This window comes from Saimiri boliviensis, chromosome 8 (genome assembly GCF_048565385.1).
Source record: "Saimiri boliviensis isolate mSaiBol1 chromosome 8, mSaiBol1.pri, whole genome shotgun sequence".
NCBI classification, from domain to species: domain Eukaryota; kingdom Metazoa; phylum Chordata; class Mammalia; order Primates; family Cebidae; genus Saimiri; species Saimiri boliviensis.
The window spans coordinates 51,008,296-51,024,319 of NC_133456.1; the positions used below are offsets into that span (position 1 = coordinate 51,008,296).

Here is a 16,024-nt window from a genome sequence, read left to right on the forward strand (position 1 = left end):
AATAGGATACTATGCAGTCTTTTAAAAGAATGATGTAGATGTATATTTATCAACATAGGAAGGTGATATTTGGTTCCAAGAACTAGGTTATAAAGCTGCAGGTGGAATAGTGCACATATTATGTAAAATGTTTATAAAATTTTGTATTTTTCTACATACATGCATAATGAGACATTTGGTGGGAAATTTGCAAAGTTTTAATATTCTAGAGTCTTCAAATTTCAAGTAAGTCTTACTCTTTTCTTTAGTTTATTCAGAAGGCACATATCAGTAATCAGGAAACAAAAGGTTGTTTTCACTGGGGTGGGGGAACACATGAGAGCAATGAATAGGTCACCTCATAAAGAAAGCATGCTTCAGGAAGAAATTACACCAATGACACAACATACTTTGGTTTTGTACTTATTTTTTTATTTCCCAGCAGATACATGTGAAATCCTGGAAAGGAGAGAATCAACTGTGCATTTGATTTTTCCCAGGGAGCATGTGAAACTAAGGCTTCTGTGCACCAGCAGGGCCAGGGAGTTGAAACTGGAAGGCCACTGGGGTCAGTAGGTGCTGGCCAGTCCCTCTCTGATTGAAAAGGACATGGAAGGGGTGCAAAGTGAGACTTCCTCTTCAAGTTCTCAACAATGGCTACATTTTTGCGTTGTGTTTTGCAAATGATTCAAACCCAGAACCCTGGATACATTTCACTCATGTAGCTTTCCCCTCCGGTCAGCAAATGCTGCTGTTTCAAAATCCTGTCATGATTGTTTGCTGTTAGAGCACTTGGTGTAAGGCATGTGTGTCCTATAAAATATGTTTTTTAAAACTTAACTTTCTGACAAATCAGTCATTGACTTGTCTCCCAATTCTATTACCCAGAAGAGGGGAAAGGTGCCAAAACAGATCCCACAGAGAGTCTTATTCTGAAAAACAGACATTTAATGTAGTTATTCTGAAAAAATACAAACTGTACTATGTCACTTTAGAAATTTCAAAATAGATCTCTCTATGTATCCAGTTAGGCATCTGTCATGCTCCCAATAATATTACTTTTGACAGTCCTAAGAGAAGCAATGTTCATTGGTCTACTAAGTCTTTAAGAATGCAAAACTTAACCCATCTGGAACTAGCTGTGTTGTTGACCCCAGGGTTCCTTATATTAGAACAAATTCAGACATAAGCTCTGGGACAGTTCTTGAATATTGTATGAAGGTGAGTTGCAGGCATTCATGCAACCCAGCATTGTCATTTAAAGCATTTTTATGAGGCAGATCCAAAGGCTGGCCAGTCTTTCCTTCACCACAAAGGAAATCTAGGCTAAAAGGGAAAATAAGAAGTTTATGAACTATTAAAAAAAAAATAAAGCCATGGAATTAGGGACTTATGGATTGGGTTCCAATCCATTAATTCTTTTATTCCCTGACAGAGCTGGCTGAAGACGTGTGGCCCTCTGGCGGGTAACAGAAACATTCCTGTCCAGGACGATCACAGAAATGGAGAGAAATGGCTGCCAGAGCAGAGCGCAGACTCACTCATTTGGATGTTAATTTATATAGAAATCTGGAATTCGATAATCTCACATCCCCCAGGTAAGGGAATAATCCACTCCCCAGTTTCATTTGGGAGTTCTATCACATTAAGCAATATTCTGTTTGGCCAGACATGCCATTCTTCTCTTCAAGGAAATTAATTTCTTGATTCTTCCATCTAATATAATCCCAAGTTGGTGCTTAAAGTTTTCTCATGGCACTACTAGATGAAATAAACTCTGAAGTACCTCTTGTGGGAACTCACAAGACACAGATGAAAACAAAAGAAGAAAGGCAAATTGAAGACGGTGAGGCCAGGGACAATTAGGTATTGAACTGTCCAACCCCCTCATCCCCCAACACAAAACACATGTGATTTGTTAAGACAGTTTCCTATCCTTAACTCTTCGCTGAGTAGGGCTGCTTTACAATTTCCATAGGAAATTTATTTTTAAGCATGTAAGGCCTGTGAACAGGATAAATAAAAGATTACAAGAAAAAAACAAACAAACAAACAAAAAACAGTGATTTCTGGTTGTTTAAAAGGCAATTCAACAAGCCTTTCCCAGCAAAAGGAAAAGGTCAGGATCAATAAAAGGGCCTTTCCTTTGGAAGGAGATCTGTTTTCAATTTAACAAAAATAAATCCTTATGGTGGCGTCTTCTGAAGACTAAGGAAACATCAAGCTATACAAGGGATCTGGCCTTACCAGGAGAAGAAAACTTCATTCGGTATTCTCCAATAATATCAAAACAAAGCAAACCCTACCCACTTTACACTCTTCCTTGGCCCCTGCCTGTTAGCTTCAAAGGCCAGTTAACCTGAAAAATAAAAACCAGCTCTTAAATGTAAAGATGATACTACTCATTGATGCAACTTTATTCTAATAGCAGCGTTTCAGAGATATCATCTTAAGGGTGATATCAAAGCGGGGAATCTCACATATGAGTGGAGGCTGGTTTAGAAAAATACTACAGGATATGGAATGTCTTAAAGGTATCTTGGTCAAACTCACCATCTCTTACTCTTTTTATATTAGCCAGACACGGTGACAGAAGCCTGTAATCCCAGCTACTTGGGAGGCTGAGGCAGGAGAATCACTTGAACCGAGGAGGTTGAGGGTACACCACTGCACTCCAGCCTGGGCAACAAGAGTGAAACTCCTCCGTCTTCAAAAAAAAGAAAAAAAAGTACTGGCTCAACTACTGTGACAAGAAGCTGTTGGGAGATATTCACTGGTAATGTCAGCCTTATTTTCTGTGGCAAAACTGAATCTTTGCTGCTGTGGCACAGTTGTTTTCAATATTTACCCCTTCTATACTCACAGGCACACACACAATTGTAAATAATGAATTCATAGAAATTCATAGAATTTATAACCCTGACAGTATCCCATTACCAGAACCTGAGTCATACTCACTCCTAGCTCTTACTAACTATAACGTCTCCATTTCTCCTTCCTCTCAAGAAAGTATATCAGATTGCAAGGCTGAAAGATAGTAAGAGTCTTAACCTTAAATCTGCTTTCCTTTATGAGAAAAAAGCAAATTATTTGCATTTTTCAGTAATTTAAATATTATTAGAGAAAAACCTGGTGGGATTCAGCATCAAAGCTACTCTCCTGTCTGGGATGACCTCCTCTCAGCACGTCTTCAAGTGTATAAATCCTACCAATACCTCAAGGTCCAAGTACTCTCTATTCTGAAAATCCTCCAATCTCCTCTCACTGAAATTTACCAGGACTCTCAAACGCCAGTGTTTCCTAGCAGTCAGGAAAGTTATCTCCCATGTTGTAAGCCAATTTTCAGGCACGTGCATTTACTGCATGAGCAATGGGGCCATGACAACAGACGAGAACACATGCTCCCTGAAGGGAACAGCACCCAGCCAGCCCCCTCCCATTGCTGTCAGGTGGGAATACAGGCGCAGAGCTACCTGATCTTCCAATGTTCTAAAATAAGTAAAAAATTTGCATTTTATGGATAATATCTCAACTTTAAATGATGGCTCACTTAAGATGACAATGACTCTGGGATCTGCAATGGACCCATGGAACCACTAATTTGCAACCTCTGGTTTCTACAAAACACACGAAGCTGACTGATAAATGACATCCTTGTGCCATTTATCAGTAAGCGTTTGGTACCTTACATCATTAGTCAGTACTTCAGAGAGACATAAATAAACGTATAGGTTATAGGTAACAAAAATAAAGCAGGGCTTTAACTTAATGATCTTCAACTTTAGCTGATTTCAAGTTTCAAATAATATGTAGAGAGGAACTGAGATATTCATATTTAGAAATTTAGGGACATTGGATAAATAAGTTAAGGAACAGTGAGCCAGACTGTGAAGTCCCAGTGAGGAGGGATTGTATCTTTGTTTTATTCAGTACCTATCAAGAGTGCTAAGTATATAAGTTTGAATGGAACTGATTTGAATCATTTAAGGACCAAGGTTCCAGATAAACGTTGCATGCATTAGAAACTGAGTATTTCCCGATAAAACATACAGCACCCTTACATTTCCAAAGTGTCAGCAAAGCATTTTGTTCTTTGGTCAAATCTTGTAAAAGCCACTTACTCCTAAATATTTTTACTTTGTAATCTTCACTGTTTCAAATTCATCTAAAAGGATAAAGAAGGCAGGGTGTGGCTCACACCCGTAATCCCAGCCCTTTGGGAGGCCAAGGCAGGCAGATCACAAGGTCAGGAGTTTGAGACCAGCCTCATCAAATGGTGAAACCTTGACACTACTAAAAACATATAAATTAGCCAGGCATGGTGGCACATGCCTGTAATCCTAGCTATTCGGGAGGCTGAGGCAGGAGAATCACTTGAACCCAGGAGGCGGAGGTTGCAATGAGCCGAGATTGTACCACCGCATTCCAACCTGAGTAACAAAGTGAGACTCTGTCCCAAAAAAAAAAAAAAAAAAGAGAGAGAGAGAGAATGAGAATAAAGAAAATACCTGGCACAGAGAATGCAGTCAAATTGTGTTAGTTAAATTTCACTGAAAAGAAATAAACAAAAGACAAAAAAACTTCAATGCATCTTGGTTCTCTGTAGAGAGAACACCCTGTGGCTTGAGATTCTTTTATCAAACACATACTCTTACCTTTTTGTCAGATAAACTTATTTGGTTTTTCTTGTGTAATGGGGTGAGTATTGTACAAGGTTGCAATGTCTTTTTTTTTCCAATTCAAATTGTCCCTTAGAGGCTCAAAGTACTAACAAAGTGCTTCACTGCATAAAGTGCTGTCTACATTTGTTTGGCAAATACGATGCCGAACGAAAAGCCTGATGGGTCTGCAATTCGTCATGGGCATGATCAAGCTCCAGGCTGCTTCCATCAGAGAGCGAGTTCAACTTTATAAAGGGAAGTGTGGGCAGGAAAGCCTTCCAGAAAGATTGCCAATATCCAGAATATGGACATGAGATCCAAAGACTAATAAAACGTGGGCTGAGGAGAGAGTATTGATGGAGAAGCAGCCGGAGAGGACAAAAGGAAGATTTGAGCAGATTTTTGTATTGAAGAAAGTGACAGACACAAAGGAAAGAGAAGATCTACGTTATCACCGGTGATCCTAAAACAACTCCAGGAATTAGGCCACGTTATCCTTGCTTTTACAGAGGAGGAAAATGAGAAACAAAGTCTGAATAACTTGTCACAGTCTTACCCAGCGAATTAGTGGCTTAACTGGAGTTTGGCCAGGTCTTTCTGCCTGTATGGCACAAACCTTGTGACCACACAACACCGACTTCCAATAAGTCACCCAAAAAGTCAGCTGCATGTAATTAGCTCTGCTGTGAAACTATGGACTAGGGAAAGGACATTGTTCATTTGTTAGCTTAATTTTTGTTAAAGGCAGACAAAACCACTCACACACACACACACACACACACACACACAATCAGCCAGAGCTGTAGAAAATCAGCCCTGTCATTAGTAAGTATACTTTAAATATGTATTGTTAATATATTTGAGATCTCCCAAATACTAGAGAGATAGAAACTTAGATAAATTCAAGATAGCCTTCAAGTAAGCTGTTTTTTTCACTACTGTATAAAATGGGAAGATGTTTTCACTGAAAATAATGTTTGTTTACTCAATCACCCAATATTTATCAAGAAACCACCTAGGCCTGACATTGTTCTGAAGTCTGAGGATCACAGAGTGAGTGAGACAAAGAAGGCCCATGCCTGGAAGAAACTTACTTTGTTTTGTTTACAGTTCAGATTGAACAAAGCAATGGAGAGAGACAGAGAGAGAAGGAGAAGCCATCTATGGTTTGTGATAAATACTGCAAAGGAGTTATTTTCTGATAGAGAATGAATGGAAAACTTCCTTTAGACACAGAGGACAGGGAGGGCCTCCTTAGGTGATGGTGTCTAAATGAGAAGTCAAGCATGATGAAGGTTGAGGAAAGGGTATTGCAGGCAGACAGACAGGAGCATGGTAAGAGCCGGTGAGAACAATGAGCTGAGCTCATTCTGGGAAGTGGCAGCCACTGTGAGTTGGTGCAGCGACCAGGGTGATCGTGTGTAGTATAAGCTTCAGGGAAGAGGTGGGTAGGAACCAGCCAGCCCCTCATGGGTCTCGTATAACAGTAGAGTGGGTTTGGATTTAATTGTAAGCACAATAGAAAGCTGTGGAAGGATTTGGTCTTCAACAAGGGACCAACGTGAACAAATTGGTGGTTTTATTTTGGCTGCCATGTGAAGAATGGATGGATGAGAAGAGACTTGCATAGAAGTCAAAGACTAGTCTGGAGTTTGGAAGATAGCACTTGGAAGTCCTGCTGGATATCTGCCATTACCTTCTGGATCTGCCCTCCACTTTCTGCTCACCTGTTACCTGCCTCAAAAGCTGGCTTACATGGAGTACAGCCCAGGGCTCTCTGGCTTCCAGTTAGCTCGGGCAATGGGAAACCCCAGCCAGAGACAAGAAGAAGGAAGGAGAAAGAACTTAGGATATTATTCCCTCCACACCTTCTTACCTCCGAACAGAGTTTCTCACAGTTTGGTTGTATCTCTCCACCCGGGGCTGCTGGTCCTGCAGGTGGCCTCTGCCAAGGGGCCTCTCACACAACTCTCCCTCAAGTTCCAATTACCTTCCCTTTCCTGGCCCCTTCCCTCCCTTTTACCCTTCAGGTGTTGGGTAGCATCAGAACACGCTGCTGCTAGACCCAGGGTACTGAACTCTGCCTTGTGGTTTGAAAATGTTACTTTTGTTAAATCCTAGTCAAATTACCCAATGTGTGGGTACCAACTGTTTCCTGTGGGACTGCCTGATACAGGAAGACAGAGGCAAGATACTATTGTGACAAGTTCAGTTACTGTGATCCTTGATTAGCATTCTGTTTAGCTTGAGTTCATATAACTCAAAAGGTTATCAAGAAATCTTACAACCTTTTACCTTTTTAGGAGAAGCAACAAATTCACCAAAGAGGCAAAATGCCAAAATCATGGGTGTGTGAATTCAGAAAATAAAATAAACATCAGTGGTCGTCAATATTTGATTTCAGGCCAATTACAAGAGCTGCTGCTTAAAAATTTAGACTTATATTTCTCATTCCATGTTTCATTTATTCAATCAATGTTTGTTGAGTGCCTGCTACTTGCAAGGCACTATTTTATGAACTAGACATAGAGAAGAGATCAAAACAAAATGCCTACTCTCCTGGAGCTTACATTCTAGGGGAGAATCAGCAAATAAACAAGTCAAAAGAGAGAGCAGGCCTTTCTTAAAAGGTGATACTTAGCAGAGATCTAAAGGAAAAGATGAAGCAAGCAATGGCAATGTCCAGGGCAAGCATGTTCCGGGGGTTGAAATCATGAGATGCCAAGGTGTGAGTGGCTCTTTCGAGAACCAGTAAAAGGCCAGTGCAGCTGGAGCAGAGGAAGAAGGACATTAGCAGCCTATGCAATCAGGGAGACAGGAGGGACAAGATTAATAGCCTCAAGAACTTTGGCTTCTATGTTGAACCAATAAGCTTTTAGAATTTCAAATAGACTAGTGATAGGAATTGATTTAGGTTCAAGAGGACCATTCTGGGTACTGTATCGCAAATAAGGTGACAAGGATAGAAATGGAGAACACTTACGCAAAAGCCTACAGCAAAGATGGTGGCTTAGATCAGGGTGGTAGCATTTATATTTGATATGTCCTTTAACTATCCAAAGGAAGATGAGTAGGCATCGGATGGATAACTTAAGTCTAGAGTTGAAAGAAGAGGTCTAAACTAAAGATAGAGATTTAGAAAACACCAGTATCTATCCTTGACAGTGATTTTCTAGGATTTTCTAGGAAGTGGGGAGGCATAAAAAGACAAGTTTTTAGGGATGGAGCCCTGAGTCATTACAGATTGACAGATCGGAAAGAGGATGATGAACAGCAAAGGAGACCCAAAAGGCCAGTGGGGTAAGAGGGGAAACCAAGAGGGCATGGTATCCCCAAAGCCAACTGAGAGAAAAGTATGTCACAAAGGAGGGAGTGATCAACTGTATCGTGTACTGCTGACAGATCAAGTAAGAATAGAAGTGAGTAGAACAATGGGTTTGGCAACCAAGGGGCCATGGATAACCCAGGCAAGAGCATTCTGAGAAGTGGGGGGGATGAAAGTCGGATGGGGAGCACATGTGCAGGTAACTCTCCCAATGTTCTTTGCTGTAAATGGGAAGTAGAGAAATGTGGGAGCTGGAATGTATTATGCAGGCTTCTTTCTTTTCCCTCCCTTCTTCTTTCCTTCCTGCTTTCCTTTTTTCCTGCCTGACTGCCTTTCTTCCTTCTTTTCCTTCTTCCTTTTTTTCCTTAGGTCATCTTTCTTTCTTTTTTACCTCTTACTCTCTTTATTTCTTTTCTTCATCTCTTTCTTTTTCTTTCCCTTTCTTTCTCCTTCTTACCTTTGTTCCTTATCCCTTTTCTTTTCTTTCTTTCATCTCTTTAGTTTAGAGATACTACAGCATCTTCGTATCCTCTCAGAATTGTCTAGCAGAGAGAGGAACTCAGAGGATGCAGGAGAGAACAGATCATTGCAGAAGCCAAGCGTTTTAGTGGGCAAGTGTTGAGGTTCAGGGCACCATGAAGGCTGTGGGTGGAAGCAGAACAGTTCAGAGAATACATGGTCTAGGAGCAGGTAGGCTAGTGAGAGCATGTGGAGGTTTCCTCGTGACTCAGCTCTGTTCAGTAAAACAGGAAGTAAGGGCATCCACAGAGCAGCACCAGCAGAAAGGAGCTATCAGAAATCTGAGAAAAAAAGAGTGGGAAATAGTCATCCAGGGCAAGTGGATGGATTAGGGTCATGTAGTAGGCTTGCTGAGCAGTGTGTTGGGCTCTAACTGCCTTTCATGTGAACCCACAAATCCTCCCAATATTAATGAAAGATAGTAATATTAATCTAAGCTAGAAAGAAAAAAGCAAGATACTCAAGTAAGGAAAATATGGAAGACATGGCAACCTGAAATTATGAGGAAGTTCTAAATGTTGCATTTAGTGGTGTTCTCAAGCTACCGTAAGAGATCTTCATTCCATTCTGGCTAGGGAGAATGTACATGGCAGTTGCTAGGAATGAAAGTGAAGTGAACTTAAGTGAAAGTGAGTACCCCACTGTCCCCTACAGACTTGAGGGTGCAACCATCACAACAACATTCAAATATATGGAAATGATCTTTATTTTAGACTCTTTCTCATTTAGCCTGTTGGGCTCTGAGGATGTGAAAAATAAATCTGAAACTCTACTTGTAATAGCTTTCTTATAAATTATCCCTCGTACATAAAGGCTCAGCTCCTAGATATAACCAGAAGAGGGTGGGGGGAAAGACTAATGACCCCTGACATTAAAATATAAAATGTCCTGCCATGCAAACACACTTTCCTGCTACACTTTTGTAATGCAATAACCGGCAAGAATTAGAATTGCAAAAATTCCAGAAGAGCTACATGGAAATTATACAACAAAGTAGTTACACAGTGATATAAAGAAAGGAATACGAAATGTATGCAAGATAACAAAGAGACAGAATCTGGTGCTGCAGATGTATGAGTCAATGTGTGTATGAGCACACCCATGTCTCAGAGAGAGCAACAGATAAAAAATTATTTCTTTCTTTATGTTGCTCTTCATGAGCAAAATTTAAAAACAGACACCGTTCTGATCACATTTCAATAATGTGACACATGGTCTCTATTTACATTCCAAATGAGTTTTCACTAAATGGCTTTTGAAATATTTACTTGCAAATATAAAGGAGACCTTTTGAAAGTCCGATTTCAAAAAGGAACAAAATCAAGCAATTATCAACATAGATGTTCTAAAACAAACTGATAGTATTTTCTTCCATTTCTTTTTTTATTCATTCCTAGGCATCACAAAAGACCAATGCTACAGGATGTCTTCCTTTCAGCTTTAAACATGAACCGTGACAATGACAGTGAGACAGACTGCTTTGTGCCCTGTAGCCAGAACATATTAAATAATTCAAACGAGTTTTGAAAAATCAATTGGCCCATATAATATATCAGCTATACAAACATTTACTAATGCCTGCTCCCTCCCCTCACACCTCATCCTTATTTTCATTTTTTGCTTCTCCCATCAGCTTAAAATGAAAAGTTTCTCTACTTAGGCCATAAGGAGTCAGAAAAGAAAAAGTAGTATCTAGCAAATTTCTCCTTCGTTTGCTACGGGTTTCCATTAAATCACAAGTGGTTTCATTTTGATCCTGGATTCAATTCATATATCCAAAGAGACCTCAGTAATAACACAAAGGACGGTCCAATCAAGGATAGACACCTCCTAGTATTATATGGTAAGCAATTTGGTGTGGTGCAAAACACAAATGATGTAGCATCAAAACACCTGGTATGGGTGATGCTGCCACCTGCCTACCCAATTATTCTCCCCTTCCTGCTCTGATTTTTTCTTTCTCTCCTTCTTTTATTTATTTATTTATTTTTCTTTTCTTTTCGTTTTTTTTTTTTTTTTTTGGAGTAGCTTAGATAAAAAATAATCAGCTTCTTAACCTCCCTTGCATCTAGGAGTGATCAAAAAGATATTGGCTGATCAATAAGATCAGCAAGAATGTGACAGGCAGGACTTCCAAGAGAGTCTGGTGAAAAGCGAAGACTCAGATAACACAATTTGTTAGCGCTTGCCTTTTGTCCATGACCCATCCCTCTTTCTTCTGCCTGTGATATGCCTGTGATTCCCAGGGATGGAGCAGCCAGTTTGTAGCCTATGAGGACAAAAGTCCCACGGCAAGGCATAACCAAGCAAAAAAATAAAATAAAAGGAGCTGGGTCCTGGTGACACTTTAAACTCCTTGAGGCATCTTGGGACAATAAACCTCTCCTTTGTCTAGTAGTATGTGATGGTTAATTTCAGCTGTCATGGTATCCAGATACTTGTTCAAACATGTCTGGATGTTACTGTGAAGGTAATTTTTAGACGAGATTCACCATTAAATCAGTAGACTCTGAGTAAAGCAGATTACCCTCCATACTGTGAGAGAGCCTCATCCCATCAGTTCACAGTCCCCCCAAAAAAAAGAGTACCCTCCCCCAGGGAAGAGGGAATTTTGCTAGCAGACTGCTTTTGGACTTGAGCTGCAGTATCAACTATTCCTTGGGTATTTATTCTGTTGGCCTACCCTGCAGATTTTTGGACTTCTCAGCCTCTATAATAATGTGAGTGAATGCCTTAAAACCAATCCTCCCTCTCTCTGGAAAACCCTGACTGCTATAGTACTACACCGTTCCAACTAGGTTTCTGTTCCCAAAACTGCAGTTCTCTCTCACAGATCTGAGATTTACCACTTCATAAGCTTCATAAGATCTTCACAAGATCTACCACTTCATAAGTGCAGGCGTCTTTGGGACCCTCAGTCTCCAGATCCGCAAAATAGGAATATGAGTATTCCTGACTCCATAGGCTTGTTTGCTTATACATGAGACAGAATGTGTAAAAGTGCTATGCTGTGTTAAGTTACAAAGCCCATTTGAAATGATAGGAATCACTGTCACGTGTCACGATGGGCTCACTATGCCAATTACGATTGCATTCACTTAAAATAATAATATTATTTAAATCTGACCATAAAAAGTTATTACAGATCATTTGAAAGGTCAAAAACACATGAGGAAAACACTCAACCACCTCCATCTCATAGCTACTGACACCTACTAATACCTAGCATTTATTGAGCTACTATGTAGCAGGCAACATGTGAAGCAATTCAATGCATTAACTGTACCCTGTGATGGTAGGTACTATATTGGCGCCCACTTTGCATATGGGTGAAAACTTGTCCCAGGACACATAGCTAGCAAGTGGCAAATCCAGGGTTCAAACCCAGATCTGAATTATTCTAAAGCCCATGTATGTACCCATCAACACATGGCGATGAGCTGTGTTCTTTAATAATGTATTTGCTACTACAAACTTGGAGTGTGATCAAGTAACCTTTACATCAGGAAAAATTGTATACACGCATTGCTCAGCATATACACAAAATGAGATTCTCATATCACAAGGCTGTTAGCTCTCTTGTGCAGGATAACATTTTAATTTGAAATGAAGTGTAAGACTGTTTCCTATCAGCTACTCTGGCTAACACTGCTTTTTACTTCAGATAAAGACATCCCTTCTGTCAGGCACCCTGAAGTTTATCTGTAAAAAGCTGGGCTCATTTGTTTCAAACTGCCCATACATCCATGGTCTCATTTTGTTTTCCCTATAGCCCGCTGAGTTAAGAGGGGCAGGTATTATTAACTCCATTTTACAGGTGAAAGAACTGAGCCCTAGAGAGGTTAACTAAGTTGCTCAAGGTCACACAGCAAATGAGCAGTAAAAAGGGGATTGGAAAAACCTAACGTGGTACATTTTCCATTATGTAGTGCTCCCTCGCCTGTCACTCCCACCGTTCCTGAGGGGCTTGGAGTTGATGGGGCATGCTATCAATTCCTCAGGGTAAAACTGTCCTTTCTGGGTTGGAAAATGCACACACACACACACACATGCACACACATATACTAGACACACTGTAATTGCATCTGCCGAAATGGTTTTATAATAGTCCAGTCAAGGATGCAGAAAACTCCCAGGCTCGCTTTCAGAAACAAAGCCCAAAGGGTCAATTTCATCATGAAACAGGATTTCCTCAGTTGTAGGTGGATGGGAAGGTGGGGAGGTGGATGGACTGCATTAACAATGGAACAGTGGACTGTAGGGCAAAAGCTCATTTAACATTCATTGCTACTAAGCGGTGACAATGCAAACCTGGAGTAGCCAAGAGGAATGCCCAGGAAAAAACATGAAGGACAGTTTCACCTTAACCCTTCTGTAACTTTCTATTTATAAATCTCAGGATACTCAATTTCATTCTTTAGAAATAACAAATGCATATTTTGACTCACTCTGCAAGACATTTATGAGAAGTAAAGAGCAAGGGGGTATTAAGATAAAAACCTAGGATGAGATTATTGATATATTAATATATGTTAATATATAACATAATTAATTTAATTACATATAATTAACATATAAATATACAAATACATGTTTTATAAATAACATATATATATATATATATATAAAGATCATATTCATAACCTGAAACCAAAGAAAGTACGAATAGAGGTAGTATATTGCATTGTCTATTTTGCATTGAAACCAGGATTTTTCAGATGGAAGCATGTGCCTTTCATAAGCTAGGCAAGCCATCAAGATATTTGCCTCAATGGCACTGGTCTCAGCGAAACAGATCTTAATGTCTCTTCTCTCAGCTGGTTAGATGAGTGGATGTCATAAGCCAAAAAGAGGAACCACAAGATTTGAAGCTCAAAGTCAAAAGACTGGCACTGGGCGTGGCAGCTCCCAGGAAATTGAAACAAAAAGGCTTCTAAACATGCTGTCAAAACCAGCACCAGTGACCTCTCATCAAGTAAGGGGCAGCACTAAAAGTGATACCTCCTAGAATGATGTTACCTTGGAAATCATGAGGAGATCTCAAGTGTCTTTTCTGCTATATTAGCAAAAGGAAGTTCAGAAAGTTTAGACACCAAGAGACTGGACCTTCTCAAAAGGGAATTTGCCACAGAATCACAGATGTTCAAAATGTGAACCAAGCTTTCTTTCAAACAAAGGTGAGTATCAATGCTTAAAACAGAAAGATGCATTTCATCTAAAATGATTGAGGGCCCACCAATGTTGGCTGGGGTGTGACAATAACAGGTAAAGTTTGGGAGAAAGCCTGAAAAAAAAAGGTGAATCAAATATACTTTCACTAAAATTCTTGAGGATCCGTATGATCTAGTCATGGTACCTTGTCACAGAGAGAAATGTAATCAGGGACCTAGGAAGTTCTTTACAGGTTTACTTGGTGTGATGGTTAATATTAGGTTTCAACTATATTGGATTGAAGCATGCCTTGATAGCTGGTGGAATATTGTTTCTGGGTGTGTCTGTGAGGGTGCTGCCAGAGGAGAATGACATTTGAGTCAATGGACTGGAGAGAAAGACCCACCCTCAGTGTAGTGGGCACCATCCAATCGGCTACCAGTGCAGGTAGAAAAAAGCAGGTGGAAGAAGGTGGGATAAGCTGGCTTGCTGTGTCTTCTGGATGCCTTCTTTCTCCTACACTGGATTCTTCTTCCCATCCCTCCCATTCTTGGACATCAGACTCCAGTGGCTTGAGACTCTGGCCACAGTCTGTAGCCTGCACTGTCAGCGTCCCTGGCTTGAGACTTTCAAACGGAGCCACTACCAGCTTCTCTCTTTCTCTGTTTGCACATGGCCTATCCTAGGACTTTACCTCGTAATGCTGTGAGCCAACTCTTCATAATAAACTCCCTTATATATACACATACACATATCCTACAACTTCTGTCCCTCTGGAGAACCCTGACTAATACACTTGGACACATAAAAAATTATAAAAAGGAAAGGTCTATTCTTAATGCATTAAGAATACCATAAAATTATTATCTCCTCATTGTTGCCTTTCTGAAAATTCTTCATGTGGTTGAGAGCTGACTCACGAGTACTTTCCGTCCGTCTCCAGTGGCTCCAGCGCCCGATCTGGGCAGCCTGTCCTGCTCTCTTTCTTCATCTCTCCACTCTTGATTATGTACTTCAACACAGCCTCTTCATTTCTTTACTTTGATTTCTGTTTTCTTTGGGGAGAACCTGGGAGTTTACCCAGGGAGCTCAAATTCTTCTTGTATAGAAGCTAGAAAAATAGTGAAGATCGTGAATATCCATACTTGACTAATTTTCTCCTATAACACCTCAACAGATTTTTTTCCTTAAGAATTCTGTTGTCTCAGAAAAAAAAAAAAAAAAAAAAAAAAAACAACCAGAAGTTAGCACTTTAACATAGGAGGCTTTTCAAATGGTAGAGGAGTCTCAAGGCCACATCTACCTCCAGAGATCATGGTCTTCCTACAACATTGAGATAATGATAGAAACTAAAGTTGAAAACACATCTTTCTCCCCACATCACTTTGATCAAGTCAACACATGTTAGTATATGCCAGGTACTGGGCTAGGTAGTAGGAACACAGAGATAATTAAGACAAGATCCTTATCCCTGAAGGAGTCACAGTTTAGTGCAGTGTTTCTAAAATTGTATTCCTTAGAAGGAAAGTGACCCTTGTAAAAACAATCCATGGCCCAAATACGTTTTGAAATGTGGCATGGTCAGTCTCCTTTTGGAAATTTTTCATGCTCATCCTAATGCTAAATTATATAAACTTGATATCTTTACTCCACCTTTTCCCACATCTAACTGATCACTGACCCGTTTGCCTTGCAAAACTTACATCTTGAGATGAGCCTACAAATGTTAACAGAAATTCTATCATTAGCTTAAAACAACAGATGTGATAAAAGAAAAACTTCAGCCAGATTAAATTTAAAGGACTTTAATTGAGCAATGAACGATTCGCAAATTGGGCAGCCCTCAGAACCACAGCAGATTCACAGAGACTCCGGGTGCCTCGTGTTCAGAACAAACTTATAGACCAAAAAAGGTAAAGTGATGTACAGGAATCAGAATTGAGGTACAGAAACAGTGAGACTGGTTACAGCTCAGTGTTTGCCTTACTTGAACACAGTTTGAACATTTAGCAGTCTATGCATGGTTGAAGTATGGCTGCCGGGATTGGTCAACACTCAGCTATTGTTACAGATGCATACTATGAAGTTAGATTTTCAATTTTGTCTATTAAGCTAGATTACAGTTCATCCACAAGGACTCAAATATAGAAGAGAGTCCTTTTGGGGCCATATTTAGCTTGCTTTAGTAGAGGCAACAGTGTTTCTATGGAATTGGAAGCTGAATCTGTCTGGTGGACATTCTGGACACCTCATACCCCACTCAAACTGAGTAAAAGGGGAGTTATTGTGTCAGCAGGAGTCATTATTCTTGATTGTCAGGAAATGGGGTCTCTGCTCAGCAATGGAGGCCATGAAGAGAATATGTAGCATGCAGGTAAATCCTCTGAAG

The 16,024-nt window shown here is 40.1% G+C and overlaps 1 protein-coding gene across 6 annotated transcripts in view; it reads right to left on the minus strand.

Annotated features, from left to right (window-relative positions):
- The window catches only part of FHIT (fragile histidine triad diadenosine triphosphatase), a 1,474,674-nt gene that overhangs the window by 1,017,128 nt on the left and 441,522 nt on the right, over nt 1-16,024 (minus strand). The window contains exon 4 of one of the 6 annotated variants that reach the window (XM_074404469.1): nt 14,556-14,746. The exons of 4 other annotated variants lie outside the window; for them this stretch is intronic. The gene's annotated coding sequence lies outside the window, so the exon portion shown is untranslated. Of the gene's footprint in view, nt 1-14,488; nt 14,747-16,024 lie in introns of all 6 variants that reach the window. One more of the 6 variants, XM_074404468.1, reaches the window with a different exon arrangement.